Below are 24,703 nucleotides of genomic sequence, written 5' to 3' on the forward strand. Positions count from 1 at the left end.
CATCCAATCTTGTGCTAGCAGTTGATGACCATATATCCAACCCACCTCTCCTTTCAGTCTCACACGAGGACTGTACTCCACCCCTCCCACTTTGACGTAAGCCCCATCATCCCATCTCTCTACTGTCCCACAAGTGCGTTCGTGTTGTTTCAAGCCACTATGACTGTGCTGTCCCTTAAGATCAAAACAGAGTCCAGCCTGTTCTGACTGATTAAGAGACAAAGCTCTTACAATGGCCACCAGAGCTAAAATTCCAGAGCCTGATTATCTGGCAAGCTGTTTCTCTATGCTGAAAGTCCCATGTTGGTCATCATCACTGACTCTACACCACCAGTGGAACTGGAAATCCGCTAATAACTCTGGTATCATTTAGAGCCACGGTCCTGGCAACTCTGCAGTTCATATTCTCTACTGAGACCTGGGATCCTGAGCCCCCGGTGCCACTGTCTCTGGGTATTGATTCCTGAACTTTCACCTGAATCAACAATGAGACCAATACTCCCTGTCTCTGTGTTACCTTCTGTTAAGTGTGGCCCATCAGCAAAGGTTCTTGGGCAGCAAAGGATCCTAGCATTTACAGATGAAGTTCTTTGGATACACACACGCGGTCCCTTCCTCTAGATGTAAACACACCAGGCTGGCTGGGTCACATCTTCCATGCCATGTTCCAAATCCCCATGTCTTTTTTTTTTTAATGTTTATTTATTTTTGAGAGAGAGAGAGAGAGAGAGACAGTGTGAGTGGGGGAGGGGCAGAGAGAGGGAGACAGAATCCAAAGCAGGCTCCGCACTGTCAGCGCAAAGCCTGATGTGGAGCTCGAACCTACAAACCATGAGATCATGACCTGAGCCAAAGCGGGATACTCAACCAACCAAGCCACCCAGGTGCGCCCCATGTCTTCAGCCTCTTGGGGCCATCCCCACTCATCAGACATGTTTATATATGTCGAACCACAATGATCTTGTCCCCTGAAGTCTCTTCAGCTGCAATAAAGAATCAGTGGACATGAATGGACACTCGGAGGGAATGTCTGAGTGCCTGCCCTGGGCCATCCAGGATACCTTGTGTGTGGTGGCCCTGTGTATAGTTTCTCTGTATGTCTACTTCTTCCTCACAGACTGTAGCCTCCCCAAAGAAAAGACGTAGGTCTTTATTGCATTTGCAACTGTCTGATTATCTTTTGGTGCATGACAAGCCACCTCAAGCTTAGTGGTGTAAAGATAATTTTATTATGCTCATGGACTCTGGAGATCTTGAATTCATATAAGGCACACAGTAGGGCATCAGGAACTCTGAAGGTGCTGAGAATTTTTACCCTCCTTGCAAGCTAACAAGCCAGTTTGGCACAGTTTCATGGATACAGGTAAAAAATATGAAACTCCTGGGTCAGAGATGAAGAACTTTATTACTCACAGCTATACACGTAGTTTGACTAATTATTTTTGTGTGTTAGTCCCTTGAGGCCCAATTCCCACAGGGTGATAGGAAGAGGACAGGTGACACCAGCACACACAATAGGTTGCATTAGAGGAGAGGAATCCCAAGTGTAGGGAACCTGAATCTTTTATAATGGGAAGTAAGCATGTGGCCATAAGATACTATCTCTATTATAAGGGATACTTCTTGTTTTTCAAGGCTGTAAGCAAACCTGTGCTTTCCTTCAGAGGATGGTACAATCTCATTTTTCTGTTGTTTTTGGCCTTTTTTTTCTGTATAGGTGTCTTATAAAAGATAATCTGGAACAAAGGCCATCTGTGCTTCTGCTTACAAGATATGCAGAAATGCAAGAGACCCATGGAGAACTGTCTCTCCACATGGCAATGCCTTTTTTTTTTCTGTTCCAAAATGTATTGAGCCTTAGCTGAGAATACTCACATGGCTGGAGGCTGGGATTATCTGGAGGCTTCTTCACTCACATGTCTGGTGGCTAGGCAGACTTAAAACCTGTGCTCACATGGGACTGTCAACTGGTACCACACTCCTTGTGGGTTAGGATTCTCACATCATGGCAGCTGGAGAGGGAGAGGAACATTCCAAGAGGGAGTATGTGAAGAACAATTGAATGAAGGGAACCCAAGGGAAATTGTATGGCCTTTCTAGCCTCAAGAGTCATGCGGCATTTCTCTGCCACCTTCTATTGACTATAAGCAAGTCACTAAGGGCAGCCCAGACTCAAAGCTGCTTGATGTGGGGAAGTACCAAGGTCACATTAGAGAAGAAATTATGGGATGGAATATTGTTGCAGCATCTTTGGAAAGCATACCCATGGAGTGTAGAACCAACCTGTCTGTGCTCATTGTGGAAATAAAAACACTCTGGTGTGTACAAAGAATCACCTTACATCGGTCGCTATTCATGCTGCATAGTGTAGTACAAAGAACCCAGCCTAAATGTCTGCAGCGCTGTGTTCTAGTTTCTGCTATAACCACTAAACTACCTGGCTGTGGCCTTGGGCAAGTCACTTACGTAACTGAGTCCTTGAGACCCCAGTGCCCTGGGAAAGCACCTGAAACATGAAAGGAACCTGTCCCTCTCACTTCACAGGATTGTTGTGAACGTCACATGGAAGTCCTGTGAGGATCCTGCACTGTGCCAGGCAAATAGACGAGGAGTTCTAAGGATTATCTGATATGTGACTGTCCAGGACGTAGAGTGTCTGCAGACCATCTGCATCTGAGGCTCTCCTGGATCCTTACTGGGTGAGAGGCACACAGCTTCAAAATTAATAATGTAATCAAAGCCTTTTAATTCTTATAATCAAGTTACCCATGAAGAACGAGGGGAGCACCTGGCTTTCTTCCCTTTAAGGGCTAGGAAACAACGAAAGGATTAAGTGTACCATGAAATTGCTGTGGGACGTTCCTAACCAGGGACCTCCTCCACCTAATAAAAAGAAAAAGAGAGAGGGGGGAAAGGGAGAAAGAGAATCAAAGAGACACACACACAGAGGGAGAGAAACAGCAGATAAGATTGTGGATCAAGGCTCAAAGAAGAGGAAGAATAATTGGCTCTGAATGACAGAGACCGGTATCCTACTGCTGAATACAGTTGCCAACTACTGGAGACTCAGGAGTAGGTGCATGAAGCTTCCTGGGCACTCAAATGTCCCAATTTTGGGACTGGAGATGGAGAACAGAGGGGGAAATACTTCTAGTTTAGAACATCAGAAGGTCTTGAAATGTTGCACAGTAAAGTTGTGGAACATTTGCTATGAGGCAGGAACTTCATAATTCTGGGAGCTATTATTATTAAAAGGAAGAAACCAAGGTGCAGAGAGGAGAAGGAAATTGCCCCAGATTGCATGGCTTAGAAGGGATAAAAGCAAGACTTAAACTGAAGGCTATTTGGCTCCAAAGCCCAGCCCTTTCCACTGTTTCCCTTATTTCTCTGCCTCTTGGCAGAGATGGGAGTAGGAAAGAGAAAGGGGAGGGGAGCGTGTTGGGGTGGAAACTGGAGTAAGAAGAGGCCATCCTAGCTGTGCCAGCCAAGGACTTGTTGCCATGAGGCAGTCTGCCATGTCCCAGCGTCGGCCAGATATTCACAGAGGAGGAGGCAAGAGACTGGGAGAGGGAAATCTGCCTGGCCACGGGGGTAAAGGGCTGCTGTATTTTTATAGTCTGAGGATGATGCATTCTGGGCAAAGTGCTCTCTCTGGAGCACCTCTGGTCTCAGTTTACTCTTCCTGATGTATGCCACACTTCTCTGTTTACAGCTTGGATCAGAAGGTATTTGTCGAGTGCTTGTTATGTGCAAGACACTTGCTGTCCTCTGATGATATAGTGATGAATATGATTTCCTTGCCCTGAATGAGCATTCAATTTCATGGGAGAAGTGATCATTTCTGTTCAGATTGATTGACGCTCTTATAGAGGAAAGCATAAGAAAAACATCCAGGCTCACCAGGATGGAGCAACACTCAAGGAAGGCTTCCTGGAGGATTTAAGTGCTTAGTAGAGTCTTGAAACACAATAAAGAGCAAAGGGTAGCATGAAAGAAGTCATGGTGGCATGGACAAAAAGTTCCGAGTCACCCGCTGCATTAGGTTTTCCTACTTCTTTCCTTACGTCCATTAGGACGTCTTTAGTTTCAAGTTGTATAAAACCCAACTCAGACAGTCTTAAACAAGAAATGGACAACTAAATCGCTGTAGGAATGAAAAGGGGGCCATAACTACAGAAAGAGCAAACACTTTCAAAATCTTTAAACATCTTAAGAGAAAGTCGGAGGAAGTCCCCAACTTTCTGGAAAATATAAATTAAGGAAATTGACAATGGAATAGCAAATCTGAATATACCCTGAACTCTTAAAGAAACTAAATTAATAGGCAAAAATCTCCTTGGCCAAAAGTGCATCGGATGGTGTTACTAGAAAGTTTTATAAAACTTACAAGGGATAAGTAGCTCTTATTTTATACAAATAATACTGATAATCTTCCAATCAATGGGGCAAACCATATGACTCCTCCCATTAAGACAGGAAAAGCATATGATAAAATCCAACGGCCATGCTATGAAGCCTGTAGCAAACCATGAATTGAAGAGAACTTCCTTAACCCGTCAAGAACCAAGGACAAATATTAGATTTGATGGTGAAACATTAGACATAGTCGTTGCAAAGCTGAGCACAAACAAGGAGGCCGGTTATTACCTTTCCCCGCGCACATGGTACTGAAGGTTCAGCCATTTTTTTTCTTAAAGATCTCAGAAATGAAATAAAGACACAAATTACCATTATTTGAGGAGGGTTACAAATATACTATTAGAACGAAGCTTTTAACAAAATTACTTGATGCAGGATCAACATACAACGATCAACAATATCCTTCTGTGCCTGAAACAAATTAGAAACTATGTTAGAAAAATGTATTGTACCAAAATAAACTATAATTTGGCTAGAATTAAATGTAATAAAGTTACAAAAATCTTCTATAAAGACATATGGGACATTATTGGATGGCATGAAAGAGAACTCCAATAAATGGCGAGGTATGGCCATTTTATGGACAAGAAGAATCAGTATCATACAAATGTATGTTCTCTCTCAGGTTAATTTTTGAATGCAATGAAATTTCAAGTAAAATACCAGTGTGTGTGTGTGTGTGTGTGTGTGTGTGTGTGTGTGTACGCACACGTGTATACATCTATGTCTATATATATACACATATATATACATATATGTTTTTCCCCCATAACATACCAGTTGGGCCTAAAAGTGATAAACACAAGGGCCTAGAATATCCAGGCATTTTCGAAATAGAAGAAAATGTGGGAATTTTCCTTACAGAGATATCAAGCCTTTATAATATAAAGCCTTCAATGTGAAATTTGTATGGATTATACTAAAAAGCCAGAAACAGACCACCACAAATTCCTGGAAACATTTCTATTAAAGATTTACCATTTATAAGTCACTGACTTATTCTATTCTATTCAGGGAATAGAATAAGATATTCTATTCAAGGAATATTGCTGGGCCAGTGGGTCATTCACACAAAAAGAAATTAGATCCTTACCTTAAATAATACACAAAAATAAATTCTAGGTAAATTAAAGAACCAAATGTAAATTTTTGATATAGTTATAGAAGAGAATTTAAGAAAAATTAAAAGCAGGAAAGGAAACATTTTTAAAAATTTGATAAATTTCACTGCATTAAATTTAAATCTTTTTATATGGAAAAATAAACCATAAATATAATGAAAAGATATTATATTTATGTAAGGAAATAGGGATGAGAAATGATATTTGCATATATACAACCTTCAATGATTAGTTTTTAATACAAACAAATCAGAAACAATTTAAAAGCATTAGTGTATTTTTATCTAACTAAATATTGGTGCATCCAAAAATGGTAAACTATTCAGTACTGATGTTTATTGCTACCAGTGCATTTTTTCTATCTTTTAAAAAGAAGCATATAAAGCAGAAATCAGGGTACTACCAGCTTGTGTACTTAAGGTGGGTGCCTGTACCTGCCTGTGTGTGTGTGTGTGTGTGTGTGTGTGTGCGCGCGCGCATGTGTGTGTGTCTAGGACCAGGTCTTCATTGAGTTTGAGGGACTTCAGGGCAACAAACACAGAAACTTTGCTCAGCACGGTGTCGGGAGTGGCAATGTCTCCAGAAGTGGGTGGGCTGCCCCTCAATCAATTGCAGAGGGAGAATGACTTCCTTGGTATGACACAGGGGTCCTTTGGCCTAGCAGATGTGCCTGCACTGGAAAAAGGCTGGAGTTAACCACTTTAGTTTGGGCTAAGATGCTTATTTTTGAAAGTTTTTCAGTATATTTGAAATATTTTATAGTTGAAAAAGCTTTAAAGGAGTTATAATGGAAAAGCCCCAATTTAAAATGACTCAAAATTTCAGAGGCTAGTAATAAACTTTCTAAGAAATGTATAAGATCTCTAAGAAGAAAAACAGAACACCTACCCAGGAGCTTAAAAGAAGATGGTTAAAATGAAATCTGAGGCTAAGGCCCGATATATAGAATAGATACTAGTATTTGCTGTGCAAACAGATAACAAAATCCATTTATCAAGCACATATTTATGCCAGACACCCCACAAACACTTCATGCACATTGTCTCATTTAATCCTCTGATAACTCGCAAAGCAAGGACTATCCCAGTTCCTGTTTTACATGTGAGAACACCATGGAATGTTTTTTAAAAAAATTTTTAATGTTTATTTTTTTGAGACAGAGAGAGAGAGAGAGAGAGAGAGAGAGAGCGCAAGCAGGGGAGGAGCAGACAGAGGGAGACACAGAATCTGAAGCAGGCTCCAGGCTCTGAGCTGAGCTGTCAGCAGAGAGCCCGATGCAGGGCTTGAACTCACGGACTGCAAAATATGACCTCAGCCGAAGTCGGAGTCTTAACAGATTGAGTCACCCAGGCGCCTCCACCATGGAAGTTTGAGGTTCTCTGCTCCTGATCTGAGAACCAGGACGCCCTGGAGTCAGGTGTCTAGCCCAGGAATGCCTGGCCCCAGAACCTAGGATCTTTGTGGCACTGTAAAACCTGTCTCATTTAAGTGGAGTAGGGTCCTGGAACCCTGTCTCTTGACACCCCTTTGCTTGCTAGGAATGAGGAACAGCTTCTGCTAAGATGGAAAAACTGTACAGCTCTAGGCAAATTTGGTTGATTCATTGTTTCTTATATACTGTTCTAGCCTTTATTTATTTATTTATTTATTTATTTATTTATTTATTTATTTATTTATTTTTTAAAGTTCCAGCCTGTGTCTGTGGTGCTAAGCAGCATAGGGGTGGCAGGAAGAAACAGGTGAGAGGGTCTCAAGGGGGAAAATGAGACAGAGGCAAAGAGGTGGGTCCTCCCTGCAGGGAATCCTTCTGGAGTTAATCCTTGAAGCCTTTGGGTTTTGGTTTTGTAAGAAAGGCGATTCCCTGTCCCAAGCAAGAGGGTAAGAAACTCTAGAAGCCAGCACACCGAGGTTCAAGTCTCATCTCTTCCACACAGTAATGTATGAGCTCAGGAAAGTTATTCAGCCTCTCTGGACCTCAGTTTCTTTATGCTCCCTAAAGGTTGTCAAGGTTAAATGACATAATGCAGAAATAGTGCATATGGTAAGCCCAAATTATGTCTCACCTATCAACACCATTGTCACTGTGGTCATGTCACCATCATTTCTCAGAACCAAGAGGCCACCCCCAGAACCTCAACTCTCCAGCCTTCCTGTCACTTTGGCCACACAGCCTCAGCTTGGCCAAGGTCCCCTCAGCAGTGGCTTCCCGATAGACCAGGGCCCTGGGAAATGCCCACACCATCAGCCCCTTGCTCCTAAAGTGCAGGACAGAGTTGTTTGTGGAAGCCTGAATGAGAGACTGATGACTCAAGATAAGATAGGCAATCAGCTTGGGCTCGCCACTGCAGACTTCTGGTCTACTTGTAAAATGAGTCTTGTCATTTATTTGACAGTCCCCAGGATTGCACAGAGTGGGAGGGACCAATAAAGCCAAGCCCCCAGCAGAGTATTCCTGATAGCCTCAAGTGTGGAGTTTGCTGTTTCTGGCCCCCCCCAGACCTAAACAAGCCCATCACTGTCCTGGCTGTCTCCAAGCTCCCCATTCATTTCCACCAATGTTTGTTGAGTGACTACTATGAAGGAAGGGATCCGAGTGGTTTTCCTTTTTAGAGGCCGGCAAAATATTTTCACTTCAAATGAATTCCAAAATTTTAACTCAAAGCAGAAATGTCCAATTGGTGTTCCTCTAGCTGCCAGCTGCCCTTTACTCTTCTGTTGACTAAGTGGTCAGGAATGCAGCCTTGGCCAGCAAGGATCTGGGTTCAGAGGCTGACTCCACAGTCTGCGTGCTGTTTCAGTTCTGAGCCCAGTTTTGTCCTCATTCTGCTACCGGTTTCGCAGGACTGGGATGGGTAAATGAGACGGTGCACAGAGCACCCAGGAATGCACGCGCCTCATTAAACTAATCCTAAGGGAAGTACCTGGTAAAGCAGAAGACCCTTCAGTCACTTTATATAGAGTGTTTTTATACATTAGGTCACCTTAGAATTCAGATACCCCAGCAACGAGGGGAGGGAGGCCCAGTCCAGTCATGGCATATGGCAGCCTGCCATGCCAGTACATGGCTATGGCCTCTGCAGCCTGCTTTTTAGTGACTGTCTTCTCCACTCACCTACGCTTCAGGTGTGGTTCACCGAGCTCCATATCCTGAGCACCTGGAACAGAGTCTGTCACAAAGCTGGCACCTTGGTGAATATCCACTGAATGAGTGATTCTTTGAATGATAAAGAACAGGAAAAAATGGGAGAGAAAACCCAGAATCCCATTGTTTATTTGTTTGCTTTTCAAATATTTTAAGTAATCTCTACACCCAATGTGGGACTCAAACTCACAACCCAGAGATCAGGAGTCCCATGCTTTCCTGACTGAGCCATCCGGGCGATCCCAGAATCCTATTGTTTGTAACTGCCGCCCCTTCTTCAAGAGCTGATCAACAACACCTTCTCTTGTAGCTTTCCTGGCTCCCTCACCTTGTCCCACCCCTCCCACCTGTTCTTTCCTTCTCCCTCTCTCCCAACTCTCACTTTCCCACGATAGAATGCATTTGTCTCTTTTCTCTTGGAAAACTTACAGAGAGAACTAAAGGGGATGGCATCCACTAGGCATGGAAAACACAGCTGGGTAAATGCAGCATCCTCCCATTGCTGAGCCACAGCGGACTCGACTGGCAACAGAGTGCTCTCCCTGATGCCAAAGAAACAGAATGGCAGGAAGAGAGCATACGTCAGGGATGCAAGCCTGGGAGCAAAGGCTAGAGCCTAACTACAGAAAACACTGAAGAATGTTTAGAGAGAGAGGAGAGGTATCACTGTGGAGAGCCTGCTCTGAGCACGCAGGAGGCAGAGGCCATGAGCGACACTCCTGTACTGTACGAGTACTTCTAAACTTGCAGGAGTTGTTCAGGGATCTTGTGAGAAGTCCGATTCGGCGTGGCGAGGTCTGGGGTTGGACCTGAGATACTACACCTCCAACAAGCCCCCAGGTGATGCTGCTGCTGCTAGTTCAGGAACCACGCTTTGAGTAGTGTGTCCAAAGGGATCCTCTGATTACTCCTCCCTGCCTCTCATCTTCTAGCCTCTGCCTGGGCACTGCCAGGCACAGGGCAGCCTCCTTCAGACAGTAGAGACTGAAGGGGGATTAGAAATACCAACAGCTCAACTTCAAACCTCCAGCACGATCTGAGAACCATGTTGGCTCCCACAGCATAGATGAGGGCAGCCATTAATACCCTTTCTGGGGGGGGGGGCCTGGGTGACTCAACGGGCTAAGTGTCCAACTCTTGACTTCAGCTCGGGTCATAATCTCATGGGTCATGAGCTCAAGCTCCAAGTCAGGCCCTGTGCTGACAGTGTGGAGCCTGCTTGAGATTCTCTCTCTCTCTCTCTCTCTCTCTCTCTCGCTCTCGCGCTCACTCTCTGTCTCTCTGTCTCTCTCTACCCCGCACCCCAAACATTTTGTTTTGAGCTTTCCTCAAAGAATTCTCAAGTTCTATGGAATTTAACATCACTGACTATTGTCCTTTCTTAAACCTATGATTTAAGAGTGTGTCTGTAAGTATTTCTGACTCTTTCTACCCTCTTGCACCCCCAACATACTCAAACACTGGATATTGACCATTTGAGGAAGCTCAGTTCTTTATTCCCAAGGCTTTTAACTTGGTGCCTGGTAAATGCTTGTTGAATTAATTAACAGAGTTTGACTTTTTTTTTACTACTTGAACTAATCAAATTGGATTTTTCTCAAGGCAGTCAAATTTCTTTTGCATGACAGCACAGGTTTCGTGAGCTTGAATGGTTTTACTTAAGGTAAGTGGCGAGGAAGAGAAAGGAACCGAAACCGTGGTTCCTGGAACAAACTGTAATACTAGCTGCTCACAGTATGCAGTAAGTAGGATTGGATTAGCCTATTTAAAAAATCACAAAATTCTATTACTAGAAGATATCTTAGACCTTGCCTAAACCTGAGATGACAAATAGCTAGCATGAAGAGTGAGTTCTCTCTCTCCATTCCTGTGCCCAGGGCAGACATTAGTAATCAACCACATCACTTTTCCTGCTAAATATAGATGTGGCTTCAGAATTCTAAGTTTGAATCCAACATTGATCCAAACGTTGAACTCTTCATCTGCCTGCTGGTGAACGCTTATGCTTCTGAAGATGTCCATCTGAGCACGTCCTCACCAGGTTACCACCTGCTTTGTGTTCTCTTGTAATACTGCACACCTGATGTCCCTTTGCCTGCCAGAAATCACGGCTCACCCTAAACTGACTTAGGCATAAGGTAAAGAGGCAGCACGCTCCATTGTGTGGAGAACCAGGAGGACAGGGAATGCATCTTGTTCCTTCATTCATTTGTTACCGGGTATTTATAAGACCAGGCCCTGGTTTGGCCTGTGTTCACCTCTCTGTCATAATCCCCTAATATGTATGTTTATCTTTCTGTGAATGATGGATGGATGAGTAGATAAATGTTTGATGATGCCTTACAGTTCTGAGCCAGGACACTCCTCTTCTGCCTCTTTATATTCCCCAAATAGGTCATTTTTTGTTCTTCTTTCTTCCTTTTCTATACTGAGCACACTCTATACACAAGCCTTACTTGCAAGGGGTCCCCAAGAGTAGCAATGCCCTCATCTCAAGGCACTTCTAGCCAAGTCTTTTTTTTTTTTGTAAGTTTATTTATTTATTATGAGAGAGAGGGGGGTGAGAGAGAGAGAGAGAGAGAGAGAGAGAGAGAGAGAGGAGAGAGACGGGAAGGGCAGAGAGAGAATCCCAAGCAGGCTCCACACAGTCAGCACAGAGCCCGACGCGGGGCTTGAACCCACGAACCGTGAGCTCATGACCTTAGCTAAGTCAAGAGTTGGATGCTTAACTGACTGAGCCATCTAGGTGCCCCTAGGCGTGTCTTAATCTGTGCTTTCTAAACTCCATTCAGTCAACCCGATCATTTCTTTTTTTTTTTTAATTTTTTAAAAATATTGATTTTTGAGAGAGAGAGAGAGAGAAAGAGAGCAAGGGAGGAGCAGAGAGAGAGGGAGACACACAGAATCCAAAACAGGCCTCAGGCTCTGAGCTATCAGCACACAGCCCGACACGGGCTTGAACCCACAGATGGTGAGATCATGACCTGAGCTGAAGTCGGACGCTTAACCGACTGAGCCACCCAGGCGCCCCTCAACCTGATCATTTCTGTAGATGGAACTCATCTTTATGGGGACTCTCACTATTGTAATATTCTCTCATTTATTATTTATGTGAAATAGTCTTAGTCCTTTTACATAAACCGTCTTGTTTCATCTCGAGTACAGTTGGGCAGCGCAATCATTGTGAGCCCATTTTATAGTGGAGGAAATAAAGGCTCAGAAAGGCCTTTTGATGTGCCCAAGATTACAAAGATTACACAGTTAAGTTGAAGAGTGGAGCACGCACCCAGTCCGCCTGACCCGCATGTCTATACTCTCACAAAGTGGGCTGTGGCTGGTTGGGGTGTGCTCAAGTCATAGTAAACCGTGAGGTTGCACCAAGAGGCCAGGGCTTTCTGCATTTGTGATGATCTGTTTATAGAAGGAATCACTTCCCCAGGGCTAGTGAGGAGGGTGGTCTCTCAGCAATTTCTTCTGATGCCAGGAAGGCACAGCTCCCTGGCTTTTGCTGTCCCTATTTGCCCAACATTGCTTTGGACGTCTCTAAGCCTTCCAGAGAGGAAGGGCTGGGCCAGTATGGAGTTGACAGGGTACCCCATCCCCTCCGGAAAGGGACAGGGGATTCCATTCAGGCTTCACCCAATTAGGGATTTCCCAAGGAGAGAGAGCAAGTGGGTGAGCAAGGGCATGTGAGCACACTTGGGCACTATCCTTCCTTGGCCCCACCTGCCCCACCCCTACCACCAGCACCAGAGGCAGCAGCTGCTGTGCCCCAGCAGGCTGCCCCTGGGGGCAAGTCCCAGAATGACCCAGGCATTGCGTATACCTCACCCTGGAACAACCCCCAGGCCTCCTCCAGTCTGTGGCCACCCTGGCTCCCCTGCTAAAGCTGCTGCACTAGGAAAGCCCCACTTTGTGTAATTGTTTAATTATCATGTCAATGTGGATTCATTAGCATGGCAGCTGTCATTGCAAATTGGGGGCAGTGGGGGCTCCCAGAGCCCCTAGGGTCAGCCTAATTGATGTAGTGAACAGAATACTATATTTACTCAACAATGGTTTGAGTTTCTCTTCTGACCTGGGAAGGGCATCCGTGCTTACCAGGAATCAATAGCAGCGGGATGTTCGTCCACAGCGATGGGGCAACAGCCATGAGCTTAACCCCTCCAGGCCTGCCCAGAGACTGGGCAGGTGTCCCATTACAGTGAGAGGCTGGACACTTGTACTTCTCCCAGGGAAAGAAATGACACGTAGGACCAGAGTGCAGGAAAATATATTCCTCATTTAACACAAGTCTGTGACCAGGTTCTAGTTGATCCTAACTTCCACAGGGTCCTGACCTTGGATCACATCCACTCTGCATCCCTCCCAGCCAGTACAGGGTGCAGAACAACTTGGTGCTCAACACATGTTTGTGGAATGAGTAACAACTCTCCTTTTTTGAATGCTGACTGCCAGGCACTGCCCTTAGCATATCAACTCCTAATTCTCACAAGAACCCTCTGAGAGGCACTGTTCTGGTTATCTCTTGCTGTGTAGCTAACTATCCTACCCTTAGTGGTTGAAAACAGCAGTTTATTGTTATTGTAGCTCGTGATTCCCTGGGTCAGGAATGTGTACAAGGCACAGCGGTGATGGCTTATCTCTGCTCCATAACTAGCCTGTTGGAGGTGGTACAGTTAGAGGCTGCCCAGGCCTCTTTCTCCCATACTCCATTTAGTAATTGTGCAACCCTAGAAAACCCCCCTACATGTTTTTAAACCACCTTTCTATTTGCTAAGTAGGAATCATAAGGCCTTTCTTCATAGAATTAATGGTGACTTAAATGAGACAATATGGAAAAGCCTGTCAACCCAGAGCCAGGCACACTGTCAGTGTTCAATAAAGGTTCATTGAATCTGAAACCTGAGCACCATTGGGATATACGGTGACAGACAGGAGCGCCTTTAGTTACCGAAATAAGTCTTGTCAAATGTAGTAAAACCCATATTTTAGTAGTCTATGCCATTTTAGATCAACTTTAAGGCTGTAGTTAATGCTGTAGGCATGATGGAATATGGAAAGCATAACGTAAATGCACTTTCCTCATCTAAAAGATGGAAATGAAACCTATCTATTGTAAGATGAGTAAAAGTGAGCATTAAATGAGGTAAAATGTATAAAATGCCTAATGAGGAGCCAGGACTTGGTAATCACAGGTATGGGAGAGCTAGAAGTCTTACCTCACCCAACATTACAGAACATAGGCTGGAGGAAAAAACCCATGGATATAATCAACATAGGAAAAGCCTTGGGTTCATCCTTTAGTCTTCACCAAAAATTGCACTTATGGGTAAGTTCCATGATGTAAATGTGAGGTGTTCTGACTCTAAATCTGAGAACATTAGGCAAGGAAAACAGGTGATGGCCAATGGATATGCAAGTGAACATTCTTCATGGTGCCATACATCAGTAATTATAATTTAAATTCTAGTTGGATATCACATAGTGAGCATATACAGTGTGCCAGGCACTGGGCAGCTCATTTAATCCTCATAGTAAACCAGGGGGGCAAATCCTATTACTATCCCCATTTTCCAGGAAGGCACAGAGAGATTTGGAAATGCCCAAGGTCACATGGCTAGTACATGGTGGAATGAGTCTGGCAGGCCCCCAGCCTGTGCTCCCATCCTCACTGCCTCTGAGTAACAGATCTCACCATGGTGACTTCTTTTAGGGAGATGACCCAGAGTGGAAAAACTAACACTATGCTAAGCCAGGAAGGCCTCCACATTGATGGAGCCAGGCAGTCCTGGGTTTAAATCTCAGTCCCAGCTCTTATCATCCCCATGACCCTGGGTAAGAGACTGACTAATCTTTTCAAGACTCAGTCTCCTCATCAATAGAGTGGGGCCACAAGTCAGAGTAATGCCCACCTTGTTCTGCTGCCGTGAAGACCATGCCTGGCACATAGTAGTTGGTTAATTTTTGTCAGTCTCCTTTTCTTTAAAACAGGATTCCAGTGAACTTTCAACCACATTGAAATCATCATGATAGATCTGGGAACTAAGAAGCCCCAGAAGTCTGTCAGTGTGTGTCATCCACCTGAACCTCTGTTAGGTGCTTAATTACATGGAGACAGACATTTTGTACATTTCTTTTTTACAAAAATATGATTTTTCAGCTGTAGAAAAGTGTCCCTATGCTCTGGGTTTACTGTTGAGGTGAAAAAAAAATAATAAAGCTAAAATAATCCAGGAAGAAAAATACTAAAATTCAGACAAACACATAAATTATGCCCACAATTTCAAACTCAATATTTCTTTTCCTCACATTCTCTAGCTTTATCTGTTAGTCTCTCCAAACTGCCTTTTCTTTTCATTAGACAACACTCTCTAACTTTGGGTGATTTGCTGACCCTCAGTGACCAGTGTGTCCCTTTCCCCCACCTATAACACCCACTTTGCATCATAACCAAATGCACCCTCCCCATCGTTCCCCCACCTTCCACTGGGAATGATCTCTTTATCAATAATTCGACCCCTGGAAGCCCAGCGGGTGACTCTTTAGTGCCCCCGACACCAATGCAGATGGGGGTTTTGGATCCCCAGTGTAATCCCAGCCTGAAATGTTACCAGGAGCCCCACGGCTCTTCAATTACCTCCCTTGGCCTGTCAAGACCACAGCATCTCAAATTCAGTTAGCTGGTCTTTGGGTCTCAGCCAAGGCCCAGCCTCTGCTTCTAATGACAGCCAGCTGAGGGGACACTGAGAGGGGCTAAATTCAATTTGCAGCCCTTCTAATGAGATTAGGGGAGCAGGGTTTTTTATTTTCTCCAAAGTTTGCCATGGGCAGGATGAATGATGGCCTAGGGATGAGCTGTCAACGTCAACAAAGGCCCTGAGCTGGGAGGAGGGGGATGGGAGACAAGGATGGGAGAGAGAGGGAGAGATTTTCCAGACAGAGCCAAGGAGCCCTGAGTGAGTCGCCCAGCAGGTGACTATGTCTGGTTGGCAGAGTGTCACTCTGCAGACAGGATGCAAAGTCAAGAATGATCTAGAGGAAAGGCGAATGTCAACTGCAGGCAATATTCCCAAGTAGGATCTCTTTTTTTCTCTGATTCTGAATTCTTTCCCACCTATTCTGACTTTCTAAAGTCACTAAGTAAATGGTATTTAAAAAACAAAATAAGTCAACTAAGATGCATCGTCTTAGATACAGAAACAAGGCCCCCACTGGTCTACTGCCTGGAACAGCTCAACCCAGCACTACTCTCAGACTTAGGGGACCTGCAAGTCTCCCAGCTAGAGAGCAATCACTGAACTAGAGTCTGGAGCCAGCGAGGACCTCAGATGCCCACACTGTTGTTGTGGCTGGTGGTGAAGAGCTGGGAGGTACTTTATCTGATGCGAGTAACTTTAGGGTGAAGCATAATGCACGAAATGTGTCTAATGAGTGTTTCAGTTAGTACCTGCCTCTGAGTAGCTTCAGCTCAGATGCTAGGGTAGAAGAAACAGGGCAAGACATTCTTCTGGGTCAAAGTGAGAAAGATGGAGGTAAAGCTCTTTGGGGAATATGACGTGGAAGAGGTCCCTGTGTTGGAAAAAACCAAGGAAACTTTGTTTTTAGGAGGTGATCTTGACCTATGCCTCGAAGGAGGATAGGATCTAAAAAGGCTGAAAGCAGAGACTAAGTTGACCGTTGTCGCTGAAGGTCTCCATGCTTCTACTTGCAGGCCCGGCCATGCCCTGTTCCTAGCTCACTCCTGGTGGGAACTGCAACAGTCCTGCCACCCCCGGCCTGGATCTCATGCTGTGAATGTTGATTTGTTAACTGCACTTCCTTATAGTTCCTCAGAGATGCTCCATACATACAACGGAGCTCCTGCCCAGCTACTTGTCCCACACACAAACCTTCCACTGATGCAGCAATCCTGCACTAGACCCTGGCTGTGGCCCTGACACCTTGAGTTGCTTGGCTTTACCAGTTCTTTCCCAGATAGCAGGAGTTGGGAATCACATACCTTGTTTCTTGTCCCCTAGCCACTGCCTCAAGTTGTGTTCCTGGTAGACCAATGACCATTATGGCCCTTTCTGTACTCCCCTTGAATATGGAAACCAGCCTAGACCCAGGCCTTTACTCAGCTTCAAAACAGGTCAACATGAATCAAAATGCCTTATAGGCACACATTAGTATTTATCAGCTGAATTGGGCTCGTGGGTAAGATGAAAGTTGAGTAGGCTTGAGCATGGGAGCATTTAGACACATAATTACCAGCAGGAAGGCATTCTCCTTAAAGAGGAAAGCTCAGAGCCAGGATCATGTTGTTTGTGTTCAGAGAATGATAGTTTCTCTCCTCTGGTGAACTCCTTGTGCTGGAGTTTTGACCTCTATTACCCAGAAGGCCCACAGCCAGCTCTTCAGGGCCTCTGGCCACTTGGGAGCCCCAGTGATGGGCTCCTTGGTTTGCCCACTCAGAGAAAGGTACTGATGATGTCCACAGACCAGGGCAGTTATTCTGCTGGTACTACAGTCTGACCTTGGCCATCAGCCAGATGAACCAGAGGAATCCTACAAATTCCAGAACCCAGGGGTGTGTCACAGCCAGAACCTCTGAGAATATCCTGCATACAAAACAAAACACAAAACCCCATCAGGGCCTGTAAAGGATTATGTTGGATGGCTGCGCCAGGCTAAACTGGATTATTAATCCAACCTACCACCTCACAAACCCAACGCTGGTAAGAAAGACAACTTTGGATGCTGGGGTTATGAGCCCAGAAGAGCTCTCAGTTCTATGGTTAGCCACAGCTCCTTTATTAATGTTCTTTTTATGCCGTGAGTCATTTCTGTATTGTTTTTCTTATTCTACTTATTATTAAAATTCCTTGTGAATAGACCATTCTCTCCTAGAGGGGTTTTGTGCTATGAAATGATAGAGGCATCAGAAATTTAAGGCCAAGGTCTGGGACCTCTCTAGCTCTTCTCCACTCCACCTTGGAGGACAGCCTGCTTGGGGTCAATGAGGAAGTCTTGCTCTAAAAGGTGCTGTCTGGGAGCACTGCATGGGCTCCTGAGGAGCACCTGTGGCATTTTGATAAACTTTTAGCTTATGCCCTTCCCCCCATATCAGGCTATGATTGAGATGGAGAATCATCTGGGGGCAGTAGAAAAAGATAAGGATGGCAAGGATAAACAGTGACCAGCTGTCTGTGCTTATTAATGAAAAAGAGTTACCAAAGGTCAATTCCTTAGGTGCCCAGACTCTGTTGTAAAGCACATTTCTGTTTATTTATTTATTCTGAGAGAAAGAGAGAGGGGGTGGGGAGGGGCAGAGAGAGGGTGAGAGAGAGAATCCCAAGCAGGCTCCGCACTGCTAGCATGGAGCCCAATGGCTGGTGTGGAGCTTGAACCCATGAACTGTGAGATCATGACCCGAGCTGAAACCAAGAGTCAGACACTTAACCAACTAAGCCACCCAGGTGCCCCGTAAAGCACATTTTTTTTTAATCACAAAAGGTTTTCATGCATGTTTCCTTATGCGAGCCTTACAAGTCTGTGAGGAAGGTGTCCTGATCCCCATTTTAAAGATAAGGAAATGGAGGCACCACGAACGTCAATGAGTCGCCCAGGTTCATGCAAGGGAAGCCTAGGATGTAAGGCCGGGTCTGTTTGATGCCAGGTGTATTGCTTTGCCCACTCTACCACATTTCATCTTAATACACAACCTATATGCTTATGATGGACTGTCCCTCTCCACATCTTCTTTGATCTTATTCCTATGGAGAGCTCCAGACTTTTCAATCCATCCTCTGATGATAGAACTGAAGGCCCACCAGGAGAGAATCCTCAGGAGACAGCTCCTTTGTGCCAGCTTTGTGTTGACAGGGAAAGCATCTCATTGCCATTTGGAGCCACTGAGTACATAGGATGTGGAGCACAGAGCCCCGAGCTGGGCTCCATAGCCCTGTTGTCGCCAGCTCCCCCGGTAATCTCGGGCAAGGGACTTCCTCTCTCTGCTCTCAGTGCCCTCTGGGCTCCTTGCCAGTTCTAACGTTCTCAGATTCGAATTCCCTGCCTGCCAAATCTCTGGAATGGTCACTCCAATCTATTTCTTGCCGCCTACAAATTAAATTTTGCTTTCTTCTTCTCTTCCTTCCTAGTCTCTTCTATTTGCTGCACAGAGTTCAGTTACACTCTGGTGTGGTCATGAGAGTTTCCAATGCAAAAGCTCACCCCAGTGTCTGCTGGGTTTGCTAAAAACACCCCTTGGGCCTGCCCCTCCCGGGGCAATGCCAGACCAGGGGGATGGAGCCCTGGGTCTCTTCACTTTGCGCCACATTATCACAGAAAGGTGGATTAGAAGTTATCTCCGCTCTGCTTTCTCTCAGAGCTCCTTGGCAACACAGCCACCTCGATATAAATACACACCAGAAACGTGCACAGGCTCATACTCAGAATCAAGGCCTTCGGAGCCCAGGGGCAGATACCGCCAGGGAGCAAGGACGTCAGGAAATCCCCAGGACACGATGGAGTGCCAGCCTTGCCACTTCAAGGTCAAATATGGCACCCATCAAATAAAACGCCTATGATCCTGATAATTCTCTGGCACCCCATCCCAAATGCTGGAGATCCTTCATCTCTCTGGAGAGCCAACTATTTCATAGTCGAAGCTTCTTTCACATTCTTTACAATTAAACTAAGGGCCGGATTATCTTTCCTGTCTTTGTTCTTCTAACACTTTTTTTTACCCTGGTGTTGCTAATACAGCCCATTCAGGCCAGAAAGAATTCCGTTGTTTTTGATTATTAGTTGTACCAAATTCCAGTGTTTCTGATCATTGGTTGTCTGAAGATCTAAAAGGAAAGAGTGGAATCTTTCAAGGCGTCAAGATTTAAATCGAACAAGATGATGTTGTGCTTTGGGGTGTAATAATGTGTAACATTTCAGGACTGAACTAATGAAAGGAAATCATAAGCCAGTCCATTCCCAGCCCATTGTTAGCTCTAGTGTCTAAAGTAACTTTAAATTTTCAGGTGACCAGGGCACACGAGTTCTCACAGCTAGCAGGGGGTCAGAAGCATACCATGCCAGTTCCTTCCACTGGCCCTGTTCTAGGTGGGACCACACGAAATTGACGGAACCACCAGAAACCTGACTCGGGCATTCGCAGCATACGCAGGAGACACACGCACCAGCTGAAAGGACGGGGAGAAGGGCCCTCTTGCTTGGAGGCCCAGGAGGAAATTTCCCCTGTGTCTCTCATATATATGATAGTCCTCTTAAGATTTAGTTATGAGGCTCTGTCAGACATTTCAAACTACAGAGGGGCTGGAAAGAAAATACAATAAAGAGATCAGAGACCTACAATGCCAGGCCAAAGAAAAGAACCAGAAGGAGCAAGACGTGTTCATTGTAAATATTTTAAAACTGCATTCTTATCTTGGTTTGGTGGTGTGCACTGTCTTGTCTCTGATAATTGTAAATATTTAATGTGCTATAGCTCCATCTCCTTACTGATAGAGGAAAGATGAATAAATCCACATGCGCAGGACGTGTATTCTCCCTCGCGGTGCAGACTGCCAGAGAGTGAGCGCCCCAGGAGGGGCCGCTGTGGATGGCTGTGCAAGCTGTGCCTTGTACAAGGGCAGTGGGGGGCGGGTACTGAAAGACAAGCCCCGCCCACTAGCTCTGGAGTCACTGGGTCAGGTCTCATCAAAGGGCCCCTTTGCGCAACGCTGGGGGTGTTTTTCTGCAGTTCACAGTTTACTAGCATGAGGGGGGATTAAGCAGAGCTGCTGGGAAAATTGCTCATGTTTATTAAAAAAAAATCTAAAAAAGCTTTTAAGTATCAGTATGCTTTTCTCTAAAATAAAAGTAGTCATCTTCATTCTGTTTTCCCTTGTTTATTCCCTTAACATCTTAAGCCCTGTCTTGATACTTGGTTTTCCTCCCAAACGGACAAAAAGAAGCTTCCAGAAGCAACCATCTACTAAAAGGGGAAGGAAGGTGGGGCCGTGAGGAGAGGAGGTGGCTTCAGAAGCCCTGGTTCTATGGAAACCTGTCCTACCTGCCATCCTGCCCCTGACACCTGACTTGATTTGCCCCAGCAGATGACCTGATCTCCATGTGTCTTTGGCTTCTCCAGCCTTTCCCACTATTCCATGCTTGCTCAGTTCTGACCTCACCTCTTGGTTGTTTCATGCCAGGGCCTATGGATGCTTCAGCTCTACCACTGGGGCTGACCTCACCTGCCTTCCCAGGTGATAGCAGAAGAGTACATGGAGGAAACCCTAGAGAGTCTAACCTTCAGGGTTACTCTGACCCCCTTGACCTTGTGAAGATGAAACCTGGGAAATACCCCTGCCAATCAGCTTGCATCTTGGGGTTGTAACAAATGAAGGAAGACACCTTGGGTAGCTCTGGGAGGCACACAGGGTGCAGCGGGGAGGTCACAGCCATGCTTAGGAAAGCAGGCTCTGAGGCCGGAAGGTCTGAATTCCAACCCAGCTTCACAGGGACCTCTGGCTGCCTCCCTGTCCTCATCTCTAAAGAGGGAGTAGCGAGAAGTGGAAGCCCCATTGGGCTGACCTCAGGATTAACGGTTAGGCTCCCAACTCATAAAGTTGCCTAGAGTAATACTTGGAAGACTAAGTGGTCAGTGTGTGTTGACTACTATGATTATTATTTCTAAAGGCTGAGAGAGCCAGGGCACGGTAGAGCCCGGAGAAGCTTTTATTGCCCAGAAGAAGGCTGGAGGTAAATAAATGGCTTTTTAAATCTGGACATTAAGATGTTCAGTTTCCATGTCAGGGCGCCCCTGGGGCATAGTAGGCAAACACAACACACACAAGCACCACGCACACACAGGTATACACACACGGGCACACACAGGTATACACACACGGGCACACACAGGTTCATCCATGCTGCCACATGCACACGCAGATACACACTTGCATAGCACGAGGAGCAGCCTGGGGCAGAATGTCCAATCACGTTTCTGTGGATGGCAGCAGGCTTTACTTGGCTTACCTACCATCCACCTGATACCTGGCCTAGATGCCAAGGTGCCATGGTACAGACTGTGGGATGTGCCAGTGTCAGGTCTTCACAGATGGTTGTGATCCTGCAGAGACATCTGAGAATTCCAACATGTCTAGCCCTTCAACCTTCCCCTTTCCCCCAGAAGTTTCAGGGGATTCTGCGGGTCATCGTTAAAGGTTTTAGGTTGGGGGGCCTGGCTGCCAATACCCACAGATGGAGACAGGTGGTGAGGTCATTGCTGATGGCATGTTCCCCAGAGAGACCGTAGGAATGTCACAGCCCCTTGGCCTGGTACAAGTGGGTGCCTGAAAATGAGCTGCTGAATAAATGACAAAATAATAATAATAATAAATCCCAGTTCAGCCATTTATTGGCTGATAGCCTTGAATAAATTGCACACCCTTTCTTTTTTTTAGCACCCTCATGAGTAAAATAGAGATAAACATACCTACCCATAGGGCCGCGTGAAGATTAACTATTACACCAAACCAGAGGCTCAGTATACAATGTTGTGTTTCCAGTGGTGGTCTCAATATACAATGGACCCAGGGCAGTCCAAGCAAGGATGGTCTCTTTGGGATGGACACCTGGGGACTCTGCACTTGAACGGGGAGCCAAGAAGACTGGTGCCTGAGAAAGAGTCCTGTGCTGAAGACGTTTCTAGTTAAGAAAAGCCATTTTATCCATTTCCCTCTGTGGGGAGGACACAGTGCAATTCTCCCACCTTAGGAGGCTCCGTCAGAGCGGGAAGCTGCATTTCACAGCTCAGGCCTCCTGGCTAGTAAGGCATGTGCAATCCTTCCAGGGCGCCCTTTGGGAGGTGGGAATCTCCCTGAGCTTTTGCTGTCTTTATCAGTTTTATGGCCTCTTTCTGCTTTGCTCATTGAGTCAGTCTTCAGGGAGAAGGGTCTAGGCCAGAGAGCAGAGAAAGCAAGAAGCAAATGTGTCTGGAGCCAGGTCCCAACATTAACTGAACATACCAGAGACAGGGATAAATGACAGTAAAGCCAAACAGGGTCCCTTCTTGGGCTTGTCTGGTTAAAATTCTAGGAAAGTCTCTCACAGTCTGATTTTGTAGATACTCTAAGGCATTTCAAAATATTTCAGTGGCATAAAATATTAGGATATACTGAGATCTATCTATCTATCTATCTATCTGTCATCTATCTAATATACCCACCTGTCTATCTACCACAAATTAATTTAAATTCACTATAACAAAACCCATGCACACAATGTTAGTAGCATATATTTGGATGCAGGCTATGTCAGAAAATCATGATAGTGAGCTTCAGGTCCCAGAAGGGTAGAAATCATTGTACCAGACAATTATTTAATGTCCCTCTTTGGATCTGAAGATCATAAATATTCTTCCCACAATTTCCAGCTGTGTTTCTCAAGTGGATGTGGGGAATTACTCTACAGTCATTAATTTATCTTTTTTGTGTGTAGATCAGAAGGTCATTTAATATTTTTCCGACATCTCCCAACACCTTTCTTATATGAGATGGGGATTCTTCTCCTCTTTACAGTTCTTTCTCTCCTTTCATTCTGGGCTCTCTCCCCATACCTAGAGATATGCACTCATTCATTTATCACCCATTCAGCTAATATATATACTACAAGCATATTAGAAATTGTGCTGGGGTAGGGCAAGCGCCTGGGTGGCTCAGGCGGTTAAGGATCCACCTTTGGTTCAGGTCATGATCCACAGTTCATGGGTTCTAACCTATGTCAGGCTGTGAGCTGTCAGCCTGCTTCAGATTCTCGTCTCCCTCTCTCTTTCTGCCCCTCCCCCACTGTGTGCACTCTCTCTCTCTCTCTCTCTTTTTCAAAAATAAATAAATAAATAAATATTAAAAAAAAAGAAATTGTGCTGGGAACTAGGCATGAACACTGAATATGATAGACACAGTTTCTGCTTTCATCAAGCTCAGCCCAGTGGAGAGACAGAAAATGTGTAAAACTTACATGAATAAGGATGTAATTATGAGGCAGATGCTGTCGTGTGTCGTCCAGATCCCCCCTCAGGACAGCAGAAATCGTTCTCCAACCGCTGAGAGCTCTGCCAGAACATAGTCCTCAGCTGAACCCTTTTCCAGATTTCCTTAACTGAAGAGAACTGCCTCACCCGGGATCCTGCCCCCTTCCCAGGGTAGCCCCATATCCAGTGCCTTTGACCCATTGTCTACTCTGGACAACTCTGAAGGGCCATCCCAGCTTCTGAGCTCCCCAGATGCGCAAACTCACCTCAATTGCATCTTCCTCTTCCCATGGAATTGTTGACCTATGAAAGAGCCAAAGTTGCATTAGCAACCCATGTTCCTTCCTCCACCAATTGTGAGAAAATAGGGCATCTGAGAGCAAAACAGTTAAGAGGACTGGCAATGGCCTGGGATACTCTGGAGGATGGCAGTCTCCAGAAATAGGGATAGCTAGGGTGACGATGGCAAGAACCTTGGAAGCATTCTTGGGGGTGTGACTTTTTCATACTCTGGTGTTTCAGAGTATTATAGAACCAGATAAAAAAGAAGGCCTTCTCAGTAGGGCAATGACGCATTGGTAAAGCCTGAAAAATACTGGAAGCTAGGTTGAAAGCTAGGTTGAAAGGTGAACACCAATTCACCTTTCAACCACAGAATGAAGAACAGGAACCAACCATCACTGGTGGATAAAGCACAGAACCAAGGGCAAGCCACACAGGTTCTCTGTTGGCAACACTGAGCTCAAACTGCCCTCAGCTTTTTGAAAATGAGTAATGCTTTTGAACAGCTTAGTGGTAATAGCTATTAGAATCTAAAATGAAATACATACTAAGGATTATAAAAGAAAATAAAATATATTCTTGATATGCAAGAGATGAATCACTGGGCTCTACTCCTGAAGCCAAGACTATACTGCATGTTAACTAACTTGAATTTAAATTAAAAAAATGAAATGAAATAAAATAAAGTAAAGTAACTGAAAATGAAGGAAAAATCAAGGATGTATAAAA

At 45.1% G+C, this 24,703-nt stretch overlaps 1 long non-coding RNA gene across 1 annotated transcript; it reads right to left on the bottom strand.

The window, feature by feature from the left end:
- Positions 1 to 12,766: 12,766 nt before the first annotated feature.
- Positions 12,767 to 24,060, bottom strand: LOC123383955. Its single transcript, XR_006594403.1, has 3 exons — positions 23,959 to 24,060; positions 23,680 to 23,773; positions 12,767 to 17,285 (listed from the first exon to the last, which is right to left on the bottom strand). It is a non-coding gene; the product is annotated as an uncharacterized LOC123383955 (long non-coding RNA).
- Between the last annotated feature and the right edge of the window lie 643 nt (positions 24,061 to 24,703).

Source organism: Felis catus, chromosome A2, assembly GCF_018350175.1.
Source record: "Felis catus isolate Fca126 chromosome A2, F.catus_Fca126_mat1.0, whole genome shotgun sequence".
Classification (NCBI taxonomy): domain Eukaryota; kingdom Metazoa; phylum Chordata; class Mammalia; order Carnivora; family Felidae; genus Felis; species Felis catus.